General features: G+C 37.5%; 1 long non-coding RNA gene across 1 annotated transcript in view; it reads right to left on the bottom strand.

The window, feature by feature from the left end:
• Positions 1-3510: 3510 nt before the first annotated feature.
• Positions 3511-6000, bottom strand: part of LOC148125432 (uncharacterized) — a 71986-nt gene continuing 69496 nt past the window's right edge. The window contains exon 4 of the long non-coding RNA XR_015744203.1: positions 3511-3679. This is a non-coding gene — a long non-coding RNA (uncharacterized LOC148125432). The remainder of the gene's footprint in view (positions 3680-6000) is intronic.

Here is a 6000-nt window from a genome sequence, read left to right as displayed (position 1 = left end):
TTTCCCTTTTCTCTCTCCTTTGCAGCTTAAAAATCTTCTTAGGGAACAATGTTATTGTTTTTTTTAATAGTTTCAATTCCAGGGTACCTTATTTGTTGTTTTTGCTGTTTGACCCAGTCAACAAAAACTTTCTCTTCTCATCTTCCTCCTGCACATTCTTTTCCGGTCGAGTTCTTCTTTGTGGTGGCCATTTCTGACCACCGCTACAACTGCCTTTGGGAAAGGGAGTAATGGCCAGCTGGGGAGGAGAGATGCAGCTCTCCTCAACCCTGCAGGCAGTGTCCCCATTCTTCACCACCTCTACGGGGTGGCTTAGCCCTGAAACCAGCCGGCTCGGGGCGCTCCAGCGGCTAGCGTGGATCAAAACCTCACAGAGATGAGTTTTTGATCTGTTGCTGAAGAAGCTAAAACCAGAAGTCCATCTAGGTATCTGAATTTTTCAGTGCTCTATAAACAAAACCAGAAGAAGATTCTTTCAGTAATAACTGTAGCATAGAATCTGAAGTGGCTGTAAATTTCTGAATGAAGATCTCTATATCAGAAATATTTTTTAGTGATAGTCAACCGCTCTTCAGGTTTGGAACTAGATCATGAATTATGAGCATTTTGGAGAGTACTCAGTGCTGGTTGGACAAGCTATTCAAGGCTTTTTGCAAAAAACCTCTGCAACTTTTTGCAAAAGTTGCAGAGATTCCTGAGTTTTGTTTTTTAAATTTAATAAATGAAATAAAAATTGTTATAACAATCACTAAAATTCAGCTCAGCATTTGGGTTTCAAAGGTTATATAGTTGCAAATTTTAAAAACTTACAAAGTTAAATTTTATAATGCAAATCATAGAAAAACATTGAATGGACTACCATGTTTTTCATATTATAGATGAAAATAACAGCTATGTAAAATATTGTATATTTATATTAAATATAAAGAAGATTAAACTAATTGACAACATATATACTCTAATAACAAGTCTTAGATTTGACAATGAAGTTATTAAACTGGCTGACAGCTTGTGACTCAACTTCAAAGTAATTAGCAGTCAAAAGGTTTACCACATACTAGTTCTTGGTAGAGTAGCAATGAGGACCTGATATGGATCTGAATAATTCATGCAACGATTTATCTTCTGATAGGGTGTGAAAGCAAAAGCTGTACTTCAAAGAAGCAGGATAGAAAAACGATTAATTCTTTTAAATGTTAGTATTGGAGAAGAATTTGATGTATCACCAAAATGGAAAAATCAAATAAATCAATCCAGAACTTTCACAAAAGGCACCAATAAACAGGGTGATATTATGATGCTTTGTAGAGATCTAACTCTCTGGAGAAATCTATAATTCTGGAAATGTAGGGGAAAAAAAGAAAATAGTATGACCTATAATTGGAAGACTTGAATTACCATAATGAAAATATTATGGAGGAAAGAGCCAGGTTGGGGACCACTAAGAGTTGAGTGTTTTAAGACTTGTAATAATTGGTTTTCTTTCAATAAGATAATATAAAGAAAAAGCTCGAAGTATTTCAACAAATCTGGTTCAAGCATGATTCATCCTACTTCATTATTTATTTTTCTTTGAAATACAATGTATGACTGATTTATGTGTGTGTGTGTGCATGCGTGTAAACACACATTGTGTTTATATATACTGTTTCCCCCAAAATAAGACACTGTCTTATATTTTGGAGGGCTCCAAAATAAGCATTAGGGCTTATTTTCAGGGAAACGTGATAGGAGGAGGATGATCCTGGCTGAGCACCCCCCCTCCCAGTTCCCAGACAAGAGGTGAAGAATGCACATGGGCTGCAGCCTGCTGGCCTGCCCAGGTGCAGTCTGGGAAAGTGAAGTCTGGAACTGAATAGCTCATACAGCACAGGTGAGTTGATTTCTTGTCCAAGCAGCAGACAAAGGCAGTGGGTTGGGGCGGGGGGGGCACATGATCCAGATGCATCATGTGACTGTGGAAAAGTCAAAAGTTGGTGAGCCAGAGCAGGTGGACAGACATGGGAGACTCATCTTTGTTCATGGCAGCAGATGAAGGCAGAGGCAATGGGGAAAAGGCAGGCAATCCAGATGTACCACATGGACCATGGGAAAGCCAAGAGATGCAAAGATGAGTGTCCCCTGGCCAGCTGCCCACTCCATCCCACCATCTCTCAGCTTGCCTGTGGCCCATGAGGCATGTCATAATTGCCTACCTTTCCCCATGCTCTGTCTCCATCTCTCTCCACCCCGTGCAATGACAAGCCTCCAATGGCTGGCCGCCCATTCCGGCCCACCAACTCTTGATTTTCCTGTAGGCTTTGTGGTGCATCTGGATCATGTACCTCCTCCCACCTCTGCACCTGCTTGATGCTTGGACAGACCATCACCTTGCCTGTGCTATGTGGCCTGTGACTGCTGCTGGATACCATTGGCCCCTATGCCTCACTGCCACATCTAGCCATCCCCCTGGCTGATGAAGACCTTAACTGGGGTTTATTTTTTGGGTAAGGCTTATTTTCAGGGAAACACAGTATATGTATATCAAGGTGTAATCATATAACCAGGCATCAATAAGTAATTATTTGTGATGTGTTTAAATAAGAGAAACATGTTACCAAAAAATCACCCGATCCCTTTAACTCTTTCTGAATGTTGGGATCCCTAGTTCTCATTACAAATTTTTGATAAGAGGAAAATGTGTTGCATTGGACAATAAGTATAGGAAAGGTGACAACCTGCTACAGAAGGAAAATGGAATACATGGTATATTATCATGTCACCATCACCTGTGTATCTTGGTAATGCATAATAAGATATTTTAATTAAATTACTTTGGAAGGATGGGAAGTTATTAAGACAGTGATAGCATTGATTTGATATTGACATGCTGCATGTACTATTGGATTAATGAACCAATTTTAATGTTATTTTAATACTTTTAGTCCTCAACTTACAACAGGTCATTTAATGACTATTCAAAGTTACAGCGACAGTGAAAAAAGTGACTTATGACCATTTTTCACATGACCTTTGTAGCAGCCCTATGATCATGTGATCAAAATTCAAATGCTTGACAACTGGTTCATATTTATGACTGTTGCTGGGGTCATATGATCATCTTGCAAATTTTTGACAAGCAAAATCAAAGGTGAAGCCAAATTCACTTAACTGTGTTACTAATTTATCAACTGCAGTTATTCACTTAACAACCTGGCAAGAAAGTTTGTAACATGGAACAAAACTCATGCAACAAATGTCTCACTTAACAACATAAATTTTGAGGTCAATTGTGGTCATAAGTGCAGATCTACCTGTATACAGCAATTTGTTTTAAACCTGTAGGTGGTATAGAAGATCATTTAAAGCATTTTAAAGCAATTTTTGCTTAATTTAGTTTAGTTTTGTTCTATTTTTAGGGAACATTTTGAAAACCAGAAAAAAAAACTATTATTCTTCTCTTTTCTACCTCTCCTAAACTTATTGTATCTTGCTCTTGTTTACAGTGTCATTTCCTGATCTCCTGCAGTGACTCTGTAAAATTTGATATTGTTCCCTCTCTCCAGTTTTCTTTTCCTTCTTCTTTTATTCTTTCATAATCCGTTGCAGTGACCAGGAAAACTACCAGTCAGTTGGAAAATTTCTGTCATTCTCAGTAGATTTCATGTCAAGTGAAATTTTTCTGACCCAAGGCTGAAACCTGTATAGAATTAAATAGGGCATAAGTAATCAAAGAAGGCAATTGCATTTTAGAGTTATATTAGCTGTTAAAGACAGTTATTGTTCACAGCTGTGTAATGACAATTAGGATGTTATCTACCAAAACAAAAGAATGACTATTAATCATGCATGGAAATCACAATGTGTGACAATATGTGGAGAAGACTTTGGAAGCCTGGGCTCTGCCAAGGGAATAGTCAGAGAAGAAACATCATAGCCAACAACTAACTAGGGGTGATGCGAGAGGTTCCGAAAAGAATTTTCCTAGTTTGGGGGGCTGTAAAGCAAATGAGGGAGAGACTTTCAAGATTTCATCAATATAGCTTTACAATGTAATAGAATTAGCCCATTTGTCTGTGTTTCTTCTTTGGTCTATCTGGTAAGACAGATAACTTTCTTGTAAGTCTGTATGTAGAATTCCTTCTCAGTTTCCTTTACAGCTGGAAAACTAGGAAGGGTCCCTTCCAGTGGTGGGATTGAGCCAGTTTGCACCACTCCGGGAAAACTGGTTGTTAACTTTCTGAGCAGTTCAGTGAACTGGTTGTTGGAAGAAAATATTAGGGCAGAGAACCGGTTGTTAAATTATTTGAATCCCACCACTGGTCCCTTCTGAGCCTTTTGTTCCATCCACTATCCACCTGCAGACCGTTATCATTTCTTTAGCCTTTAATAAATTAAACCAATATTCTTTTTTTGTGTGCCCCCTGAATCAGTGTGATTAAGCTCTTAAGTCTCTGAAATAGCATGATTTTCACTTCTGTTTCTTTTTAATTCCATTAGAAAAAATCATAGTCAAGTAAGCTAGTAAGCTAGTTCTATATCTCCATAGAAATACCATGCTTTCCCCATATGGCATCGGAATATACACAATTTCCACATCTAATATCTGTCAGGACTACTCTCTTGCCACAACAACAGCAACATTTGGAGGATTATGTCAGCAGCATAACATGACATTCAGTTGCATCACTGAACTGGAAGGTCTTGTAATTATGTGGCCAACCAGAGAGGAAAAACTGCAATAGATAGTGTAGCCTGTATGTTAACTAGATACACATGCAGGATTTGTTCTGGGTAACAGTTGCAAAAGGTCTCTTAAGGAACATCTAAAAGCTTCGAGGAATTAAGGATATATAAACTACTGAACTGAGTATTCAGTGGTTTCTTAAATGCTATTTATTTACTAAATGTGTGCAAAGACATATATCAAACCTCAATTTAGCGATTCATTGAACAATCTATTTCATAATTAGAAAATCCCTATAAATTTAGGTTAAGGACTGATCAAGTCTAACATTCTATGTCACAGAGCTAATAACCAGAGATATTCAGGAAGAGCATAAGTATGTAGCCCTCTTCCACAGTGCTTCCAGCAGCTGTTATTTAAAGAATGTTGCTTGTAATTCAGAACATAGTATACAGCCACTGTCTAACTATTCAGTTTCTTTATTGTCCTTTAAGAAATCATTTCCTGATAGAAACACATTTGTTAATTTAATAATTGGCTTAATTAATTACAATTTCCTTACATTATGCTTCAGTGCATAAGCCTGAGTTCTGTATCTGTCTAGAATATTTTTCAATGCATCAGATCTTATCTGTCTTTTTTAAGCTAAAGAAACAATCAAAAGCTATGCAGATTTTTTATAAGACAGCTGCTCTAGTCTCCTTTGTCTTAGTCTGCTTTTCCTGTAAATTTTATAACTCTAAAATATTATGTTTTTTTTTTTAGTTTTAATCCAATTCATTTAGGCTGATCAGAGTTCCCAGTTCATCTGAAGCCAGAATTCAACTCAGTTTATAAATCAAAATCTTCATACTTGCAATGATCCTTGAAAGCAACAGGTGATTTTTTCCCCTGTCTTCTGTTTGAATTGGATAAAGAGAGGATACAATTCAAAAAAATACAAAATTCCATTTAATTCCTTATAGACTGGGTGAAACTTCTATGCCTCTGAGTTGATGTTGCTTGCAAGTTTCATATGATTAGGTTTGTTTATATTTATTTTATATCCCACATATCTATTAATATGACTTAACTTTAAAAGGAATCCTTTAATATGGAGTCCCCAACCCACAGCCTGTGGCCTGGCAAGCTCAAGCACCTGCCCCTGGCATAAAGGCAGTTGTGAGCGTGAGCATCCACTGTTTGCACGTAACCAACCTCTCTCCTTTCCACCGGCCCATAAAGGCTAGAGACCACTACATCCTTGAAGAATGGAGACAATATAATCTTAAAACTGAAGATTGAGTTATCTTCCTATGAATACAGAGCTGCCTGATCCTTGCTGGTTTTAGATT

Source organism: Pseudonaja textilis, chromosome 6, assembly GCF_049901715.1.
Source record: "Pseudonaja textilis isolate UNSWEBS1 chromosome 6, rPseTex1.2, whole genome shotgun sequence".
NCBI lineage: Eukaryota > Metazoa > Chordata > Lepidosauria > Squamata > Elapidae > Pseudonaja > Pseudonaja textilis.
This window is presented reverse-complemented; position numbering and strand designations above follow the sequence as displayed.